Source organism: Mixophyes fleayi, chromosome 3 (genome assembly GCF_038048845.1).
Source record: "Mixophyes fleayi isolate aMixFle1 chromosome 3, aMixFle1.hap1, whole genome shotgun sequence".
In the NCBI taxonomy this organism is placed as follows: Eukaryota; Metazoa; Chordata; class Amphibia; order Anura; family Limnodynastidae; genus Mixophyes; species Mixophyes fleayi.
In genome coordinates this window covers 134,449,243-134,472,651 of record NC_134404.1, presented here as the reverse complement: position 1 = coordinate 134,472,651, position 23,409 = coordinate 134,449,243, and the positions used below count along the sequence as shown (strand labels likewise).

The 23,409-nt window shown below is 38.0% G+C and overlaps 3 long non-coding RNA genes across 7 annotated transcripts in view; 1 reads left to right on the top strand and 2 right to left on the bottom strand.

The window, feature by feature from the left end:
• LOC142144026 (uncharacterized) overlaps positions 1-23,409 on the bottom strand; it is a 995,146-nt gene that overhangs the window by 191,540 nt on the left and 780,197 nt on the right. The window lies entirely within an intron of this gene.
• LOC142144023 (uncharacterized) overlaps positions 262-23,409 on the top strand; it is a 34,670-nt gene continuing 11,522 nt past the window's right edge. The window contains exons 1-2 of one of the 3 annotated variants that reach the window (XR_012689641.1): positions 262-737; positions 8,651-8,718. This is a non-coding gene — a long non-coding RNA (uncharacterized LOC142144023). Of the gene's footprint in view, positions 738-4,068; positions 4,280-4,416; positions 4,563-8,650; positions 8,719-23,409 lie in introns of those variants that run through there. The other 2 variants (XR_012689642.1, XR_012689640.1) reach the window with 2 other exon arrangements.
• On the bottom strand, positions 17,130-22,442 carry LOC142144022 (uncharacterized). 2 transcript variants are annotated; one of them, XR_012689639.1, is made up of 3 exons: positions 22,117-22,442; positions 21,113-21,624; positions 17,130-20,438 (listed from the first exon to the last, which is right to left on the bottom strand). It is a non-coding gene; the product is annotated as an uncharacterized LOC142144022 (long non-coding RNA). The 2 variants fall into 2 exon arrangements; XR_012689638.1 differs by having other exon boundaries at positions 17,130-21,624.

Genomic DNA, 23,409 nt, shown 5'->3' with positions numbered 1-23,409 from the left:
ATATTTTTCTGTGCATTTGTCTGATCAGAAATATGCTGCTCATAAATGTTGATGCGACACCAGAGTAACTTTTGTTTTTCAAGAAATACAAATGTTTGTGTGTTTCCCAACAGAGCTATGTGATTATGCATATTTCTTAGCATACAACTTCTGCTTGTGGTTGAGATTAGAGTCTGATAGTATGAGGGAGGGCGTTCCAAGGGGAGACAGGCACTGGAGAAGTCTTTGAGGCAAGAGTTGAACGTAGTTACCAGAGGAGATGTTGGCCAACTGGAGAGGGCAGCAGGGATTATGCAGGGAGATAAGAGTAGAGATGTAGAGAGGGGAGGATTGGGTGAGGCTTTTGTAGGTAAGAGTGAGGAGTCTGAATTGGATATTTTAAGCTAAAGGGAGCCAGTGTAGGATTTGGCAGAGAATCAACGCAGAAGTGGAGCAGCGAGAGAGGAAGATTAACGTTGTTGCAGAGCTGAGGATAGGTTGAAAAGGAGAGAAGTGATTGAGAGAGAGACCGAAAAGGAGGTTTCAATAATCAAGACTGATTAAAAAGTGGAAGAGTTTTCGTTGCTTGAAGGAAGAGGAAGGGTTTGACCCTGGCGATGTTGTGCAGATGGATATGATATGAGAGAGGAGTGAAGAAAGACACCTAATCAGCAGACTTGGAGGACAGAGAAGATATTAGTGTTGTCAAAAGTGAGCTACAGGTGGAGAGGTTGGAGATCCTGGATGGAGGGAACACAGTAAGTTTAATTTTTGACATGTTGACTTTGAGAAAGCGTTGAAACATCCAGGAGGAGATGGCAGAGAGGCAGGGGAGGAGAGGTAGATTTGGGTGTCGTTGGCATAAAGGTGAAACTGAGGACCAAAGGAGCTGATGAGTTCACCATCAGAGAAGGTGTAGCTGGTGAAGCGATTGTAGACAAGCCACTAAACTATTAAGGAGGTAAAAGGAAAGAGATAGGGAAATTGTTGGAGAGCAAGGACAAGAATTGTAGTCTTTTTTTTTTTTTTGAGAATGGGCGACACTTGAGTTTGAAATAAAAGGTGTAGATGCAGGTGGAGAGGGATAGGTAGAAGAGGAGTTGCGATAAATTGTAGCAATGATACGCTCCCCGTTGGATCATACAGAAGGATACCCTTTTCATGATCTTGAGCAACAAAGGCAATGTTATGCTTGGATTGGGAAGAGAGCTTAAAAAGCGGGATTTAGCATTTACATAAAAAAACAGGACCAAGCAACTTTCTCTCCTTTTCCATTACAGAATCTGGGCATCCTTTCAGGAAGGCTGACACTTTTTTACCCTCAATATCTTTAAAGGGAAAGACAGTATCCACTAGATTAACAGAACTGCCCTTTACCCGCTAACACTCAGGTAGAAAACTACATCAAAACACCGGGGATGAGCACGTATGCTCGACAGGGTACAGTTAGATGCATCTTCACAAGTAGGCAAATACTCTGACTCCAATGCACTTTGACAGGATACAGTGGCTCATAGCTGAAGGCAGAGGCTTTTTCACAAATCAGTACTTTTTTTTTTTCATAAATAGTTTTCTAATACATGGGATTTATTATTAACTTTACAGTATCCCTGGTGGTTTTGCACAGTGGTGTAGCTAAGATCTCTGGGCCCCAGATGTAGAATCACAGCTGTACATATACATACACCTATCAGCCACAACATTAAGAACACTGACAAGTGGGTAGGTCAATTTCTCTTCTTATTAAGTAGGATAACATATATCACACTGGTTTAGCTGGCCGCCGTGGGTCCCAGGCTTGGTCTCATCGTCTCCTCCCTCCCCTCCTTTTTTTCTTACCCCCCTCCTTAACTATTATATATACCGACACACTTTGGCATGCCTCACTCGTTTTCTACCAGCTCTCGGCTGGTATCACACATTCACCTACGTACCATTTACAAGTGCTCAAGGAATGGTTTACTTGCCTTATGTAACTTTCGAGTTACCACTTGTTTTGCACGCTTTTGTTCATGCAGGATATCTCTGTAATGTGTTCCGAAAATTATAAAGTAAAAAAAAAACACTGACAAGTGAAGTGAATAACATTGATTATCTCCTTACAATGGTATCTGTCAAGGGGTGGGATATATTAGGCAGCAAGTGAACAGTCAGTTTTTGAAGTTGATGTGTTGGAAGCAGGAAAATTGGACAAGCGTAAGGATCTGAGCGACTTTGACAAGTGCAAAATTGTGATGATTAAATTAGCATCTCCAAAACAGCCAGTCTTGTGGTTTGTTTCCAGTATGCAGTGGTTAGTACCTACCAAAAGTGGTCCAAGGAAAGACAACTGGTGACCTGGCGACAGGGTCATGGGCGCCCAAGGCTCACTGATGCATGTGAGAAGCAAAGGCTAGTCCAGTTGTGGGCAAACTCAGTCCTCAAGGGCTACCACCAGTTCATGTTTTTAGGATTTCTTTAATCATGCACAGCTGAGTTAATCTATTTGGCTGGGTCAGTAATTATCCCAGCTGTTTCTACAGACAGAAATCCTAAAAACATGAACTGTTGGTAGCCCTTGAGGACTGAGTTTGCCCCCCACTGGGCTAGTCCATCTGCTCCCATCCCACAGAATAGCTTCTGTAGCACAAATTGCTGAAAAAGAGAATACTGGCTGATAGAAAGGTGTCAGAACACACAGTGCATTGCAGCTTGCTGTGTATTTGACTGCGTAGCCACAAACAATCAGAGTGCCCATGCAGACCCGTTTCCACCGCTGAAAGCACCTAAAATTAGCATGTGAGCACCAGAACTTGACCATGGAGCAATGAAAGGTGGCCTGATCTGATGAATCGTGTTTTCTCTTACATCATGAGGACAGCAAGATGCGTATGCATCGTTTACCTAGGAAAGAGATGGCACCAGGATGCACTATGTGAAGGCAAGCTGGAGGAGGCAAGCTGATGCTCTGGATACTGTTCTGCTGGGAAACCTTGGGTCCTGGGATGCATGTGGATGTTACTTTGACACATACCAGCTACCTAAACATTGTTGCAAACCAAGTGCACCCCTTCATGTCAAAGATATTCCCTGATGACAGTGGCCTCTTTCAAGATAATGCACCCTACCAAACTGCAAAAAATGTTCAGAAATGGATTGAGGAACATGAAGAAGAGTTCAAGGTGTTAACATGGCTTCCAAATTCCCCAGATCTCAATTCAATCGAGCATCGGTGGGATGTACTGGAAAAACAAGTCTGAGACCCACCTCAACTTACAGGACTTAAAGAATCTGCTGCTAATGTCTTGGTGCCAGAACACCTTCAGCGGTCTTGTGGAGTCCATGCGACTGTTTTAGCTACACGAGGAGGACTACACATTAGGCAAGTGGTTTTAATGTTGTGGCTGATCGGTGTATATTGAGTGGCGTACTACTGTAAAGTTTAAAGATATTGAGTCATCAGTGAGTTCCATGTTGATATAAATTCATAAGAACCCAGTGCTATATAGGACACAGAATAGTGAGATGTGCCCTTTACATGAAAGGGCACATTACTCCATATACACTCAGTGGTGTGTCAAGAAGCCATGATGCCTAGAGCAAGCACATGCTACAGCCCTTTCAGTACTACAGGTTAATGATGGTAGGAGTGCAAAGGGGGCGCATTTAAATCAAGCATCATAGGCAGCCACCAGAAACCCTGTTTTTCTATTTTTATACAGTGAGGTTGTATTGCCCTGAAGTGCATATGAACCCTGGAGCACAGGTTCCACTGATCCACCTACACTACGCCCCTGCATATAATATACTAGATTCAATTTTAACAAAACAAGCTTGTATGAGAAGAGCCCTATATCTAGGTGTATTTTGTCTTCAGCCACTAGATATACATTCCACCATGGAACACTTCCATAATGAGTTATGTGATATGACACACATCACAACTCATCAAACAGGATATATTCTACACATTGGTGGGTACATGTATACAAATATATGTATATATATATATATATATATATATATATATATATATATATATATATATATATAATGTGTATGTGTGTGCGACAAGTACGTTTGTAAGACCATTAATATATAATCGTCGCTTATACATCCTCTCCTTACCAACTTCTACCTTCTCGTAATATCATTAAATGATTCGTTTGCTGCAGCCCAAGCCACTTCTACATGTAATCCGTGATCATTAATGATGTGTCTTGGCAGTACGTCGGTCTCCGAGTGATGTTTATTCGTGTGCAGCCAATTGTGAGATACTCTTTAACCGATGCAGGGTTTCTATTTCTTCCACGCATGAAAGGTATACAAACCACATTGATTTTAGGCGTAATTTTCGGGATCACTTACAGCACTGACATATCTCAAATGCAATGATCATATTCTATCCGCGGGAGATTTTTTGTTGTTGTGATTTAGAACTCCCCTGTGTGGGTGCAATGGAATCATCCGTCTCTGGCGGTTGTTAAGAAATTCTCCCAATATGGTAACGATACGCAGACTATACCACTGAAGTATGTGCTGCCGGGGGGAGTGAATTGGTCATTGTCTTTATGAGGGGATTGGTAGACCGGGATCGGAGAGTTGTAAATTATGGTACTAATGTAACATTGTAAATCATCTGTATTCTATATATAACACTCAGTAGTTTAAATATTTTACCAATAGTCGAGGTGTCTTTACCACACACAACAGCATCCTGGTTCTGTTTCCCTTCAGACGAGGCGAGCTCCGTCTTCCTTTCCTGAACGGTTTAATCTTTTTTTCATTACACTATTGTAGTTTAGGGGTTTCCCTCGTGAACATAATACAAAACATCTTTAGAACACATTATACTAAAACATTTTTAGTAACCATTCTTCTTTCACAGGCATTTACTAAATGTCTCACTGGAGACATTTTTAAATGGTGTTCAAAAATAAAATAAAATATTTTTACACCAGGTTGTATACATATTGCATTCTACACCATCATAGCTGACAATGCCATTCACAAACTCATAAATATCTCCCAATATGTAGTAATAGGTTCTTAAAACTATTATAATTTATTAGAGACCTGAAAAGAAGAATGGACAGGGGGGCACGGTCCGGTCCCATAGCTGGGCTGGGTCACTGGACCACCTGTGTATTTTTTCCTTTAAAATAGACTGCTGAGTCGAGTCTTGGCCCCTATAGTAATCATGCCATGGGATTCCCTGTTTTCAACTTCAAAACTATGGGATCTCTATTATTTATGACAAAATGGTGCACATAAAAACGGGCTGTCACGCATAGTAACCAATCGGTCATTTGTTTTAATTTTTTTAACAGCACTAGAAAAATTACAGAAACTGCTTGTTGTGGGTTACAGCACCTTTTCCTGTGCACCAGTTTACATAAATGTCCCCCGATATGTTTAGGACACAGTGGAAATGCTATTTTTAAAAAATTCTAACCGTTTTGGGAGTAATTGCCCCTTCCTGGCACCTGCAGTTCCATGTGAAGATGTTGGTTGTCACAGCGCACATAACCCATGTTGACAATTGGAGTTTACTTTCAAATTCCGAAATATGTACAGATTAGCACAGAATGACTGCAGGTACCAGCATGGGTGAGGTTATCCCAAAACATGGGCATTCTGGGCATAGCACCCTGTGGCTCTGCTAGTTGAAGGTAGAGATTGATTGAAATTAAAAAAAAATTAAATGAGTTGTTCTTTAATGTAGTCAGTCTGAGAATTAAATCATTTCTAGACCTGGTGCTTCTGGTTACTGCTTTTTTTTTTAAAGCAAGATTTACATTGGTGCGAAAAAGTACTTGGCTTATTGTTGTGCGTCGCGTCTTTTTGAAATGGCGTAGGAAAAGAGCAAGAGGGAACATTTTTGAACATTATGCCCACCATTTTTATAAATGTTGTGCTGAGGATAGCTTTTTAGGTATCTAGGTCTACCTGTGCCCCAGTTCTCATATATATCACCCTGTGTTTTACACTTGATTCTGTACAATCTGATAAAGTAATATACCACTATTAAGCATTAATTCATATTGAGTAACAAATTCCTGTTGATAATTTGCTAATAGTTTCCGTAAACTCTATATGACAGGAATATAATATATTTAAGTACATAACTATAGCAATTGTAGCCATACATCCCTACTTTGCAAATCGGTACATTGTGTATGTGCACTGCTTGAACAGGGGGCATAGCCTGGGTATAAGGTTATGTCATGTTGGGAGTGCCGTGTCCTCCAAGGGGCGCCTAGTGCATCTGATGTACCAGCAGACTGTACTAGCAGCCCCCAACCATCCTCCCCTTCCTTCAAGGCAAGCTTGCATTACTGCAGGCGTCAGTGGCAGATGCTCGTAGCAGACAGAGCTATAAATTAGGCCACAGTTGGGACAAAAGTCCTGTCTGTCAGGCCTCAAATTAGGACAGTCCTGCCATCAGGCTGGTACAGGAGGTAATAGTGTATTTGACCCAGATAGACCAGGGGGCCTGTCATTGGAGGCCAGTGGTTTTTTTTCAATGTTTGGGGAGGTCTGATGGGCATGTAAAGGACACTTGGAGAGGTCAGTGGGGCATGTGAGGCTATATGAGGGGAGGACTGATGGCATATAAAGTGCAGTTGGAGAGGTCTGGAGGCATATTGTGCTCTGGGTGTCATGTCTTCATGCTAAACCTCTGCATCCAAGGGGGGCAGGGGTGGTCAAGGAGAAGGTGGGGACCTGCCTGTTTCATTTGTAATGGACTCTACAATTTTTGATGGAAGCCCTGGTCCTGTCTGCATCATGACAGTTGGAATGCTGTAGTATGTGTTGCTATGATGCACAGGACATGAAAAAATATGTGCATTTAAAGGTGCTGTTACACATTCATTTGGATTATTATTTAATTTTAAGGAATGGTTATATAGTTCAGACTCATATACTGTACACTGGCAAATATATAATTAGCATTGGTGGGTATTGTTTTGTTATGGAGCAGATATGGGGGTGTTGTATGGTAACCTATCATTATAGCAAAGCTTGAATGAGGGCACTTCAAAACTTTGACACAGGACCCATGCCTTGTAAATTTAGCGTATCTCATAGGGATGTAAGGAGAAATCAGCAATGTTGAGTCACCGTAGTACCTGAAAATCTGCGCAGCTGCGATGTTCGGTGGAACATTGCTGCTAATTGAATATGCACCAGAATTGCTACTGAGGTCGGGAGTTGAACATTGAAATTCCATCATATTTCCAGGTGTTGCCTCAGTCCTTTTCCAAAATATTTCAGAAAAAGAGAGCATCTCCACTCCTGGAGTTCTGCTCTTGACCAACAGTGTCACAGAATGTTGCATGGTCAAGTACTTTCACTTTCTCGCTGATCCCGTGTGACGAAAGAGCAAACTGTAAAGTTTGATGTTTCCAGTCCTCTTTCAACAATTCCTTCTAAATTGAACAGAGTAAAAATCAGATATTTGTTCATTTAGGAATTATACATTAGACAAAGTCAACCATGGCATGTTATATTAAGCAATATATCGAAATACAGGAAAAAGCATTACGTGTCCATTATGTTTTATTTAGTAGGTGATGATAATCTATATATATATATATATATATATATATATATATATATATATATATATACATATATATGTGTGTACTTTTTCAGAAATAACAACACGTTCATGTGCAAACACCTCTGCTTACTAAATCCACTCACTAGACATTCTATTTTCTTACCTTTTGATTAATTGCCAGCAAACTAAAAAGTGGAAGCTTTGTACTCAAATAAAGAGAAACAGTGGTATAAATGTGATAACTTCTAATCTAACTAAAATGACACTTGCATTGTCAGATTTAATGACCCTTTGTCATATACAGTATATGTATGTAATCAAAATGTGCACTAAGAAACTCATGTTTATTCTAGACATCATATTATAGAGTTTATATTACTACAGAGTTTAACACATATCTGTCCCTAATTATGTATAACTATGTTCTTTGTTCTTAGTGCTTAAAGTGTGCATCTGCAACTGTATTTTGGAATATGTAATGTATTTTCAATTACAACAGCATAGCACCTTTTAATATAGGTTCGGTACACACCACAAGAAAAGTCTTTACGATACGATAGTTGAAGCAATTTTACTAACGACGGGGGAAAAATGTCCCGATCAGCATGCCGATTGATGTGTACATACTATACACAATTTACCTTCACATCTGCGCTCTTCTTCTGGCCCAAGGTCCCCTCGCTGTACAAAAACTTTCATCAGTTGGATCAAAAGTACACTGCCACCTTTGCTTTGGCAACACAAAACCCCAGTGCCTGGAGTAAATCAAATCTATAGAATGCAGTAACATAATCTAATGGGGATCCGGCAGAGAAAGGAACACCAAGAAATGTATTTCTATTCACTGGGAAATCACTTGTAATTTTCTTCAAAGTCTTAATTAGTGGTGATCCTCAGTGCTGTTACAAAAAACTCACATACTACCTATAGTATCTATTCTGTAATGGTGGCGTGATTTGAAGATTTCCCTTCTCTAGAACACTAAACAGTATTTAACTAGAAAGATCAAACGGGCAGAATGGTGCAATGTTTGGGGACAAATTGTGTGCCGTGTTTAACCAGATATGACAAGCTGTATCGCAACTTAAGAAATCAGATGCTTACCAGACTGTCTGTCACCGTCAGCCTGGAAGATGTTATGAACAGAATACAGAGGGAGAGGACAGTGGACCTCTGGACACCTCCAGTGGCAGGTGAGTGCTGCTTCATACTAAATTGTTGTTCCAATTCTGCAGAGTGCATACAAACTGCAGAATTGGAACGACATTGTTCTATCGTTGAATGAGATTTTCAGTTCAGTTTGAAAATCTTGATCAATGATTTCTTGTGCTTTGGAACAAAAATGATTTATCGTTCCAGGGTACACACTACGTTTATCATCTGATTTGCCCAATAATCGACTGAAAACACAGTAGTGTGTGCCCAGCCACAGATAGTGTGGCTTTCATATGATCAATTACCTTTTTATAAGAGTCAAGAATCATATAAGGACACAAATCCAAGGCTCATGCTTAGTACAGTTTTAACAAATGTTTTCAAAAGGTGTTTGCAAAAGTATTCAGCAACCATTGTATTATTTTTCTTTTGTCGAGTGGTGGTAACAATCCATCCTTGCCATCAGGTTCTGGCCTTTCTCCCTTACATACAGCACAGTGGGGCTTTTAGTACATAGTATCATAAGTAATTGATGTGGCACAGATGAAATGCCTGTAAATATGGGATCTTGCTATCTATTGGGAATATGTATATAAAGTGTAATGGCAAGTCTCACATCTCCCAATATTGCCAAGAAATGTGCCTGTTTCTGTACGGTAGCATTAGTTTAATATCATATGTTAAGTTTAGTTCGACTGTGTAGCAAATACATCAAGCCACATAATAATTCTCACCTTTTGGAATCCTCAGTTTCCTCACTCCACACAGTTCAAAATATATATAAGAGCAGATGTAATTAATGGGGTGAAGAGCAGTGTTCTAAGATACACTCTTTAATGAGCAATAACAGTAACCAGAAAACTTTAATATGAAAGAACAGTCTCTCTTAAATTCTGAGTCATAAAATATCATTTTGACTCCTGGCTTTAAGTAATGCATTGAAACTTGGCAGTTAAAATGACCTTCAATCCTATTTTTTTTTTTTGTGTTCAGAGGTATGGCATCCTGAATAAGTCTTTTTTCAATGTTTGTAACAGGCGTATAAAAAGCACTTAATAACATTAATATAATAGTAGAACTTGATTAGTGCCTGTTTACTTTGATTTTTACAATAATAAAAGTGAAATATAATATACATACTTCCAACATTCTCTGTTGGTAACAATGTTGCTACAATATTTATTATCATAAACTAGCCCTCAACCAGCTAGAATGACTGGACATATTGAAAAATATCTGTATTATGAAGGGTTATTTTCCACTGCCCTATTACACATGATTATAATCCTAAGGGCATTTCAAGTGTTCATTTCATAGTGCCAATGTAAATAAGTGAAGGTTAGAGGCAAATATTGTGTGCAGTTGCAGTAAAGATAATGTATGCATTAGGAGACAGATTGTATATACCACAGTTACCCTGCAGAGTATTGTTTCCCATCCTAGAGCCTCAGATATCAATGAGGGCAAACACAGTAATGAGACTTATGATCATTAGAGGTTATAAATCTTACCAAATTGTATTGATGCGCTGCTGGAACTTAACATATTGCAGTCATGTGTTTTAGCTGTAAATAAAATCTGTGCAGCATAATTGTATTTAGAATGTGTTTAGCTACCAATATACATGCAAACATTTTGTTTCCTTCTACACTACCAAAATTGATATAATCCCCATTTTCGGAAGCAGTAGGTGTGCCTCGGGTAGATGAGAGGAGAGATGCAATTGGAGGATGGATCCTCAATAACCTTGTTGAAGTTATGTTGAGCAAGACTGTCTGTATATGACATGTAGGTGGATGAGCTGGGGACACTGAACAATAACTCTTTGGTATCTCAGCTACATGCCGAAAGATAGGTTAGTGGATTAATAACTAATAGAGTTCACAGTCCATCAGATTATGTATTAATTACTTTGGCACAAATAATCCAGTTTATCGTAAACAGGACACTTAAAATTATTCTCCATTTATTACCTAATTTCTAGTACAACTGAAAATATTTAAGGAGAAAAGAAGAAATATGTAAAAGGTGTTTAAAGAAATCAACTATAGTTGGTAAACTTTTAGTCAGTGATGTAGCTTGTACATTTACAAGTACGTGCTTGCAGTGACTGTCAACACAGCATTGTTCGCATTTCATACTGCTGCCTTATCAGTGTGTGATAGCAAATCTGATGTGTAACTTGTCTAGGAGTTCATGATTATGCTTTTCATGTCATGTAGTGGTCTCTGGTTATATGCTGTCATCAATACCTATTTAGGGCTACCAAATTTCCTATTCATGACTACACTAATCAAAAATGAAAATTTAGTAACTTGCACAGAACTCAGAACTATGAGACCAAATCTGATTAAAATTATTTATTATGCTATTTTTTTTTTATACAAGCTGAGCTACCCCAAGTAACAATTCAATACTACCTTCCCCCCAGTGACACCACCATTTTCCTTTCTGCAATACTTGCCCAAGTGCCCGATTCTACCCTGCCACTTATATCATAAAACACAAGTAGCTAACCGTAACCTCAAAAAAGTCAAAATCTTTATCTACAATATTTGCGTCTTTTAGTTAAGTTCGGTATAAATGGTTCACACTCCATTTAGCAGTTGTGCTTCCAAGAATACTGTCAATATAGTGAGACTGAATAATGGAATGAAAAAGTAACACCACTATCCTTTATTTATACAATAGTATCAAAATGTTTTAGTTATAGTATCAAAAGTGAAAATTGCAGACACAGAAGAAAAAAAGATGATAAAATGTAACATAAAATCAGTTTGATTCAGCACCCGCACAAGCTGGTATTGAATACATTTTTGTCCAAAATAGAGTATTTGCCAAAACTTCACTTATATAGTTTGAAAATGGGTTCATGGGACACCAGCTCTGCTCTACTATTGCAGTTGTAGTTTGTTTCCTCAGGGCAGATATATTTGTGAACATTTAGCATGTTAGCAATATTTTGTTTGGGCGTGCTGACTGCATACATGTGCAGTGAGCTAAACATTTATAGTAACTATATATATTTGTTTTACCCAGGTTGTTGTCATTAGTTGTACATACTGAACAGGAAATGATGAGAAGTTTTGTTTTCCATGTTGTCCCTTTATTTATAAGATAATAACTTTAGAAAGGGGTAGACTGTCCAGAAAGGATTTATACAAATTCTGTGTTAGAAATTATGGACTTATGCCTAAATTGATTGTTTTTGTAATCTTGCAAATTGGTCTGGTCACATTAGGTAAACATTCTTTCAAAACTTACAGCAGCAAAAGGGTTAAATTACCTATAGCCAAGAAGTTCTAGCAAGCAGCGTCCGCTCACCTTCTGTTTCATTATATATTTTTGTGTGTTGTCATTGTGTTTTTATGACTCCAAATTGAGCAACTGAAACATACTACAAAAATCTTTAATTGTGCAGAAATGTAACTTTCAATGAGATGACAACTTTTGTTTTGGTTAAGATGTGACATTATCTTTGATATTGTAGTGTCCATGTCGTCTCTGACATTTAATTCATACACAAATGTATATAGTAGCAGATAAAAAAATACCTTTATCACACGAAAACAGTAAATGGTTATCTTAAACATCAATCTAAGCTGATGTTCGTTTACTACTTCCTCTACCCCATTCCTTGTGAAGCATAAATGTTGTGTTAAATGTGGAAACACCAGGATATGCCCAAATTTTAGAAGGCAATCTGGAAGCGCACTGTGCAAAAGGTTTCGACCACTTTAGAACCACCACTTTTATTAAATAAAGCTTTTCATTTAAATACTTCTCGGTTTAGCATAGTGTATGATTTAAGTTAATCATGAAAGTGAGGGAACTTTGGGACTATCAATATTATTTATCACATATGTGTATTTGAAGTTTAACTTACATTTCTAGTTTTTTAATCTTAATAAAATTATTTGATGCCTTGTCTGGAGCAGATGGCAGGTTTTTAATTTAAATATAAAAGTGCTATTAATTTTATTTTTACTTGATATATGGTATTCTGCTTTTGCACTGTTTGATTAAGGTTTTATTGTTAGCCTTTGTTCTTTGAAGTTATTAGGGTTGATTCAATTCACTGATCACAAGTGTCTGTTACCATATATAATCAGTGTGCATTGTCTGTAAGCGTCTGTGTATGCAAAGCTAATGCATTTTTTCAAAGTGTGTTTGTTACACTTAAGTGTATTCAATTTTATATAGCATAATTCAGAGTTATACTGAAGTTAAAGAGTTGGCAAAGAGGAGAACACTGCACCTGAAATCACTGATACAAAAGGACAAAATCCATCACTCTCTTGTGAATTCATGTTAACCTGCATCTTATGCACCTATTTGTGCACTGCCTGAAAATTCACTATTAGCATGGACAAGGTCACTACTGAATTACTGAACTGCTTAGTAACCATGTATCTCATACCAGCTATACACTATGGTCCCTAACTATTATTGCTTTATGTCCTCACCTTCATCCTATTTCAACCGCTCCCCTCCATCCCTGCTGACACTGCTTCCTGCTACTTACCACTGCTTGCTCAGTCCCCCTACTTTACATCTTTCTCACTTATTTTCCACACTATCTTGTACACATGAACTGTCCATGAATGACCCAATGAGCTCATTATTTTCCCCTATTGTCACTGTCCCTCCCCACAACTCCCTAATGGTAGATATCACGCTCTCCCCTGTTCCCCCACTCCTGCTGCCTTGGTGCCATCACTGACCCCGCCATCAGCTTCTCACCTCACATCCAGTCCCTCTCACAGTCCTATCCCCCTTAATAGAGTCATCTGATGAAATGCATTAGGGGTGTGGCTTGGAGCAAGTCCTAATTTGTGTATGAAGGTTGACATGCCTGACTGTGCTGAAGCTGTTAAAATCAGAAGGACAGCTAAATGGTAGTACTGACATGAGAATTTATTTAACAACATCTGATACAGGTGTATTTAAAAAAACAACAAAAAAAAACATTTTAATACAACAGTCATTTTGCACCATAGAAACACTCCCTGCTTTTATTTTATTCTAGGTACAATTTTTATAATTAAATTTAAACAAAACTTAGATTAAAAATATTTTCTTTAAGTCTATGTTGAAAACCCATTTGCAGTGCCACTGCTGAGAGCCAACTGGCCTGTGTCTAAATCCTAAATGCAAGATTTGTAATTTATTTAAACTTTTGTTTTTATATTTTCACATAATTCATTGTGATTAGTAGCCTGTAGTTTTGTTGTCTGGTATAGTTGTTATTTTGCTGCCTTCAGAGAGAGTGTTAGAATGTGAAATGCTCTGAATAAATTTAGCATTGGTAGATCTTTTTTATTTTTTACCTTTGGACTGATTTGAGATTATGTATAAAGCCCTCACTTTCTCTGACCTGCCCCATTTTTCCAGACATGATGTCTCTCTTTCTTTTTAATAACTTGTTTGAGTTGGCTTTCCTCCTCGGCACCACTTAACACTGCATACAGATCTGCACAAACTCCGATAAAATGTATATTTTTCTTATCCAAAATATTTAGTACTTTGTTTATTTTATATTTAATGCTTTCTAAACTCTATTGAACATTTGCAGTGATAGTTTCACTTTTAAGGTTGTATTGCTAGAAACCTTAAAACACATAATTAAAATCTTAATCCAGAGTAGCCAGTGACTCACTGTTAAAACAACAACTTTGTGATTCCGCAAAATACTCCAGAGATCTGGGCGACACCATACAATTACAAAGTAATACAAACAGCATATTTGTATAACAAAAAGCACACAAAAAAACATATCTAACCTCATACCTCTTTCGTGACCAGACCAAATTTCACATTTTGCAAATGGACCTATTTATCTGGGAATATCTTTTATATTTGGCTAGGTACACATTGCAGAATTTTTCGACCGACGTGTTATCTACAACGACTTTAGCTTCGACCAAAGGTTTGATCGCTCGGACGATTAATGCATACACACTAGTTAGATGATTAACGAAAGACCGACTGTCCGGGTAGAGACTTTTCACAGCCATATTGTCGTGAGCAAAGATTGGATTTTCATACACGCTGGAACAACATATGAGGTCCATCTAATGATATTATCAAGAAATTTAAATAAAGGGCAGAGCAGGTTCAATAGTAACAACCCAAAACCTCATAAAAAGAGAAGTGAATACGTTTTCTTCATACATTCGTTAGCACATACTTGTGTACAGTGTACGTTCGTTCGCAACTGCACACAATTTTTTTTTTTTACTAATATTGATACTGTTGAAGAACAACAAGCAACTGCTCTTTTCCTGCTCGCTGTAGCAAAAAGACTGCAAGTAAAGACCCGAAGGGAAAGAAAGAGAAAGAATAGAACTTGTTGGACCAAAGAGTGATTCAAGAGGAGAGACTCATTCTCTCATATGTCCCTGCTACAGGAGATACAGGACAACCCTGATGACTTCAGGAACTTCCTGCTCAAGGAAGTATCAGCAGCTGCTTGTGGATCAATCTGAAATTTATACACACTACATGATCGTTAGGTGATTGAGAGGAAAATATTAAACAGTACGACCTACCAAATGAGCCGACAATCGACACTTTGGGACGACTTTCAACCATCATGTCACTATACTTGATTGGCCCAATTATTGGTTGAGAAAGCTCCAGTGTGAATTTTTATATTGTTGTTTTTTTCAAAATGTCTAAAAAAAAATTTATAGCACAGTAGAAAAATAGAGTTGGTGTCAGAAGAATGAATTATTTCCTACTGTCAAGGTCATTTAATGATATTGCACCCAAAAGTATACGGATGCAATTATCACTTGTAGAATATGAAGAATATGCTAATGATTGTAAGCTTGCAATGAAGGCCCTCTTACCTCTGTCTGTATTACCCAGTATTGTTTTATTACTGTATTTGTTCCCTATTGTAAAGCGCTACAGAATTTGCTGGCGCTATGTTAATGTTGATGATAGGTAGAGTGTCGTCATAACTTGGTTCAAATCATATCAATTTGGAATGCAGGTATGGAAATTGTAATACATCTGATCCTTTCAAAGTAGATTATAGAGACAGTGTAACAAGCAATATCCAATAACGTAAAATATATGAACATGTTGGTTCACTTTATTATAATGCAAAAAAAAGGGATTGGTTTTATTATATCAAAGCAAGAAACAATAACTACATAAACAAAATAAGTTAAAGGGAAAACGAGTTGTTTAATTTGTATGTGTTATAAAGTGTTGGTTAAAAAAACGGATAACATAAATGAAAGGTCCTCAAGATAATATTTTATACCTTGCTTTTTAATGTTGTCTGATGTTAAAACAAGAAACACATTTTTCTATGCTTTATTGTTACCTCAATAAACATTTGTACAATTATTTGTAGTTGTGCAGAGAGTCTTTGGTGTGTGTGTTGTCAGCAGGCCCAAATTTGTGGGGAGGCCACATAGCCATGAGCCTAGGCAGCAGCTATGAACAGCACCACACTCTGCTGAAGGTTATGAAGGTTTACTATTACTAGTTTCTTCTCCAGCATTAGTTAATATTCAAGCCAGTCATTTGTTGGGGGAGGGATCATTGGGGGAATCCTCTACTTAAAAATAAGCCATGGATTAATCAGCTAATTTACCTGACCTGTACATTTTAATTATGTGACAAGCTCACAGTTCAAGTGCAGTAGCTGCCTATGTGAGACATACTCAGACCTGATCTGTAAGCATTGATATCTAACAGTGGAAAACGATTGCATAGCCTCAAAATTACCTGATTTATGGATGGCAGCTCACAGGTGGGGAGTGTGAACAAGCAAGATATGAAGAATCCCTACCATGAGCCTGCCTGCAGTGAAGATAGGGCACGGTAGTTGGCATAAGCACACAATACAACACCAAGGAACTTACTGTGATAGTGTCACAGACAAAATGAGTCATCCATTTTCAGCATTTGCTACTAGGTCCATTTGTCAGGAAGTCAAACTTTAAAAATGTGAAAAATATTTAAAAAAAAATAATTACATTTGGCCTTAGTAGATATGTCTCTATAGTACACTCAGTGTTCAATATTCTTAATATGTAAATAATAATTATCTACATATTCCAAACATTCAACAATGCATGTAACAGATAGACATATGGTCATCAATAATTTATTAAAGGTTAATGCCTTTTTCCACATATGGGACTTATGGTGGTTGTGTTTGAGCGTTTTAGTGACGGAGAGAGGTGTGAATACAACGAGCCAAAGTGGGTCAAAGATATAAATCCGGGGCTGCTTAGAAGTATAGCCACACAGAGCATCCCATAACTTATTTTGGAATTATCTTAGGTACACATTTGGCACTATAGCTGTTTGGGACGAAGATAATTGTGATTCAGGTCTGGAATTTTCCGACTGCCTTGTTTCTAGCAACTAAATTCTCAATTGAGTCAAAAGAAAGAGAGGAAAGATATAAAAACCCAACTACTGGTACTTTTAATTGCTTTTTAATTGATTGGGTGAAATTCTTGTAACACAAACAATAATGTTTAAACCAATAATTGCTAGACTTTACCCAAAATGAAACAGAGAAAAATTAGGTGTAGTTTCCCTCCATGCTTGCCATGAGTCAACAAAGGCTCCATCACCCTGACACAATGGTCTACTCTTGTCTTTTTCACCAACAGATTTATGTTGCAATAATCTGGGCTGAACTAAATAACTGATGTTAAAAAGTTTGTTTGTTTTTCTAGCATATTTCATTCAGCCCATGTCCTTGCAAATGGAAAATAAGTGGGGAACAGCCCATTTATTAACTATGAAATGACTCATATTTCAAGATATGATTTCTACTGATCTAAGTAGTGGTTTTAATCCACGAACCCTTTAAATGACCACTAAAATAAGGTGTCCTATTTAAAAGTGTTTCAAATGTAGTTTACAAATATACTGTAGATGTAAGACTATATTTTGGCAGAGCTTGAGATGGTTGCTGATGTTTGTGTGTCCTTAAAATAGACTGGAGACAGCCTGTAATATCACCAGCAATATGGGGCACATCGATTGGATCATTATCTGACATGCTGGAAAAGGCGGACGGAAGATGGCCTTTACTAGTATGTGTGTATGTACATCTTCCAAATGTTTTTTTATAACCTGATCAAAAATGATCAGATCAACTACAAGGCAATGCATTGATTTTAAGACCACACACTGAACCTTTTGTTAACTGGATGTGTGTGTAAACTGGGCAGCAACGTGCCGGGAAGCAAAAATAGATTGTGTTGCCACAATTAAAGAAATGTGGTCTTCAGTGCAGAGGAAAACACACATTCTCTCATGATCAGGTACAGAACTACTATGGTAGCAGGTAGCTGCTATGGTCCTGACAATGTGGGGGGTGGGAACAGCCTCTTGTCAAAGTCCCTTACAGCAAGGCAGCTGCAGACAACTTCTCACCAACACACTCAAGACCCCTTTAGTGATGCTGCTGTCATAATAATCAAAAATGAAGCCTGTGATTGATTAACAGTGTAGGTTATTGGTTACTATAGCAACAGCTATGGACTGATCAGTAGAAAGACCTTCATTAATGCAGAAGAGGTGATAAATTGTGTGTGTTTTGTACATGATTATGGTATTTCAAATAATTTCAATTCAGATAAGCTTCTAAAGGTTTACATACATGTTTTTAAAAGTTAGTAGTAGCTCCTTTTTATAAGCTAACTGGTTTAAATAAGCTTAGTGGTCCTTTTTAAGTGAGTTATAATTAAACTTTGTTAATAATTAATATAACATTTACTAGGCTACTGTTTCAGTTGTCACTCTGAAGACATCACACACTAGTCTTTGTAAATACGTCCCACCAGTGCAGAATCAGGAAGTAGCCTGCCACCTGCTGGTGTTGACATACATTTACTATGGTTGTTTTTCTTCTCACATTTCTAGACACAGAAAAAAAAATATCCTGTATATGTTCTTTGGTGCTACAAATCCACAGTAAAACACACACAGAACTGTATCCTCAAATAAACAGGATTCCCTCATACATGGTAGCCTGCACAATTCAAACGATCTAAATGATGACAGAGCAAAATGAGGTTTCAATAATACTGTATTGTTTATGTACCAGTAATTCCTTTTATGTTAAAGCAACATGTACACTATATATGTATTAACCCCTTTCCTGCATATGAAATGTCTGTGTTGTTCCATCAACTATGCTACTAATTTACACATACATAAACAGTGAAACATAGGTGAGCTTATAACATTCCCACTGTTGTGAAATCACTAGAGGTGCAAAATAAAGTCAGCCAGGTCATCACAGTTAGGAGTTCAAGAAAATGTCAATATAAGTTAAATTGTTTTAAACATAAAGTTAACAGTAAATATTAATACTTTAATAAGGAATGTATTGGTTACATATGTACCCTCATCAGTGCTGCATATTGAATTAACTAACATGAACCATGGGCAGTGCTGTAGTTAATGATTATATATTAATCTATATATAGCTATAGATATATATCTTAAACTAGCAACATATATTAAGCTGCTAAGTTGACAACACCAGGGAGCAGTATTATTTATTTGGAGTTTCCACGGAAATGCAATGGAAGGAAAACAATTGAATGATTAAATAAAAAAAACAAACAAACAGGAAACAAGTATTCATTGAAAGTGCAAGGAATTCTAAAAATAAAAAAATAGCTGTGGAGACAAAAAAAGAAGTGCAGGAGACAGCTATTACAGGTAATTTATATATATACTTATTTATGTGCCCAAGTACGCCTGTACTTAGCTGAAACATACAGCATTGTATCCTGTTGTGTCCTGTTTACTAGTGTGTAGTCCGGTTTCTTTTGGATTGGCTTGTTAAACGCTACATTCTCGCCTCTGCACCAGATATCTCTCCAAACTTACCAGGAGACTACCTTTATGTGGCGTTGCAGAATAGTAACCTTGTGGAAGAGATCCTTCTTTCCATGTTAATGGTTTATTCCCCTGCATGCTAACAAAGATACTCATCTCCTTTACAAAAGACACTTTCAGCTGAGTGCACACATTTTCTTTGATGTGTCTGCAGTTCATGGGAGCAATAAACCATGCATAAATGAAAGCCTAGTTGCTAGCTTTTTCCATGTGTCTGAAAGGGTGACATATTAATATCAAGTTTAATAAATGCTCTTTCAGTTTTCAAAAATTAATACACTTGTCAGGAACTCCTTGTTACCAAGCATGCTAACAGACCAAAGCTAATGTATGTGTATTATTATTATTATTATTATACTGTTAATTTATTAATATTTTAAATACAATAATAATTTAAATAAATGCACTTACCTTTGTCTATTAAATATAAACAAAAAAGTGTTTGTGATTTAAGATCATTTAGGGTTTATACCATCATTTACAGTAGAGGAACTCCCACTGCTAATCCTATGAAATGTATGCTGTAGCGCCATATTGTATCTGGTACAGAGTCACAGGTGATGAAGAGCTTTCATTATATTATTAACCTCTTTACACCAGAAGATTTCAGAGAGAATGTTGTAAACAGTAGTATAATCATATCGTATTAAATTACTAAAATGTGCACAGTATTAAAACACAAGACACAATGTACACGTAAAGTAATATAGTTTAGCGATTGTTCTTTTTATTGTGCCACATTAGGCGTGTTGTATTTTTTCATGGAGGTCTGTCTATGTTTTCAGATAGTATAGGGTGAGTTAGAGAGCAACACTACTCGAAACATGTTATCACAACTGACCCAATGTGTTACTCTTCTTAGTCTCTGAAAGAGAGGATTTATTGAAAATGTTGGACACACTGAAAACTGGACACATGAAACATGTATGTACAAGTGCTGTTGATTACATGTCTATGCTGAAACTGCAGTGTGCACCCAGACCAACGCCAATGCATGTAGCATGTGTCTCTAAATCCGTCTGTGTACACACGAAATAAATAAATTACTCGAAAATAGACTTAAATGATCATAATGAAATCATACAAAGTTCTGGGCGTTTTATATTATCTAAGTGACAGATGTACAGTCAGTGTACAGTATTTACTGGGCAAATAAAAGAATGCAAGATACACAGGGCAGGGTAATTCGATCTCACATTCTGAGGAAGGAGAGAGGAGGAAAGCAATCGCCATTTCAAAATATTTTGTCTGGAATGAGAAAGACCTAAATATACAGACTTACATCTATCAAGATATACTATTATAATAACATTTGACCTACATATCAATGTTTACTAATTACACCCAAATAGTTTGAGTATCAGTAAATATCAGTCATCAGAAAACCTTAGCTACTAATGCACTATTTATTAGTATAGTGTAACAGTGTTTCATGCTTTTATACAAATATATCCAATACTTCTGCAACAGACAAAATAAAGTCCACTTTTCACTAAATACATACTTCCAAGGTCTACTAATTAGAGCTGAAAAGATTACCTGTATATGTATTTAGTCCTCACATCCAGTCTGTCACATATCTACGACTGTGTAACCAGTGCTGGGATGTGTACACTGTCACAGTTTCATATCTCATAATGTACACGTACTGTATTCCACATAGCCAGTCTTTCTAGAACGATTCCAGACACTTGAATCCTTTACAGAGGTCTCTTCTCCGGCAGACCCCCACCCCTCCTCCCTGTTTTTCTTCCTCTATAATCTTTCAATTGATATTTTTATTTTCTAAAAACACCCTTTTCCTTCCTAGCTTACCTCTCTGCCTTCCACTTGTCGTCATTCTTCTTGCTGGTAGCTCCTTGTTTATCTCTCCTGTCTCCAGATTTTGCTTCACTCTCTCCTGCCCTTTCTACCCATGAGCATTTTAGCAGCTTCGCCGTTTCTGCTGCAATTTCTCTCTTCTGTTGGCTCTGTAGGCACTGCTCCCCCCGATTTTTTTTTGAGGGGGGAGGGTATACAGTTGAAAGGTGTGCGACACAAGTAAAAGAAGACTGGGAGGTAAAAAATTATTTATATATATATATATATATATATATATATATATATATATATATATATATATATATATATACACACACATATACATACACACACACAGACAGCTAATGCTAAGGTAATATAATGTAGCTAGAGGAGGGTCTGGCAGACAAAAAGAGGAAGCAAATACAGCAGTGCACAAACATCACTTACAGCAGGAAAATGGCTGCAAGGCAGATGATTGAAAACGCAGCTGCATACTGTAATTTAACACACAATTATATCTATACCCTGTTCTTAATAATATTGTTGTGTTGGTGTTAGACCCATTAAAGATCAACAGCATGCAATGTTTATATCTGCATGAGTGATAGGTTCACTGTATTATTGTTTATTATTAGACTATTTGCATAAGCTTTATACTGACTAAGCAACACCACATTTCCCAGGAATAGGTTAATAATGCCTCAGCCTACTGAGAAATCCTCTTGTGCTCTAAAACCTACTTCCCACAGAACCATCTCCAACAAGATGAACTAGCAACAGCGATCGGGCGGGACCTAGGAATACTCCCCCTCCCTGCAGCCATCTGCAGTAAATCTGCTGACATCCACAGATGGGGGAGGGGAGAGACACACAGCATTATCATGGTACTGTATTATTACTGCTGCTGTGTACATTATTATGTACAATATATTATAGCACATGCACTGTCCTAGCCCCATACACATCTAAAGGTGTAATTATATAAGTAAATTCCTAATTTCATATAGCATGTAAGTGACATGTATATTTTTCTTCAGGCAAATCCCATCCCTAATTCCATATCATGTACAGCCAGTGTCGGACTGGGGCATGAAGGGCCCACCGGGGGACTGCAATGCTAGGGGCCCACCAGTGGGGGTGTGGCCGGCCATCATAGAGGCGGGACCAGACACTAGAGGGGGGGTGGTCAGCTCACGAAGGACAGCTAGTACCATAGTGTAGTATATAAAGAATGCAGTGTGTATATAGAGTACACAGTCTTGACCTGCCCCTTAGATTGGGTAGAACAGTCACCAAAAATTGGGATTGTTCCAGTAAACCAGGCTTGGCTAACCTGTGGCACTCCAGGTGTCGTGAAACTACAAGCCCCTGTAGCAGGGGGGACGCCGATCACCAGGTGAGCTGACCCCCCCCTTTGATCCAGAACGTGGCTGCCGGCTGGATGACAGGATACGTATGTTCAGCAGCCATACATTAATTCCTGGTTTAAGTTAAATATTCTACGAGTATTCCCTTTATTATTCCGCTCACGCTCAGACAGTTTGTGTGTAACACACTTACTGACAAGAAGTCTGATGTGCGTAGGGGGAACTGTTCCCTGTGGTAAAACCTTATCTGGAAATATCTGACAAGAATCCATGGACCTGGTCTCCCAGCAGGCACACGCTCCTTTGTCTAACACGCTGGCAGGATCTGGGCACACGTACTGCGTGTAACACGGGTGATATCAGGATGGTGATTGGGGAACTCTCCTCACCAGGTCGGCAGTGAGAATGATTACAAAGGTTTATAACAAGCAGGCGAGATGAACTCTGTACACACAGCAGCAGGGACGCCGGGGAGGGCAGCAGGGATACCGAACATGTGAGCTAAATGGGCTCCGCCCACTTCTAGAAGGGGGTGTGGCCGTAAGGCAGAGGGGCCTACCGGTGATTTTTCCGGTAGTCCTGTGGGCCAGTCCGACACTGTGTACAGCTACCAATTACATGACCCTAAATATTTTGAAACAACTAGAGGGACACTAACATGTTTGC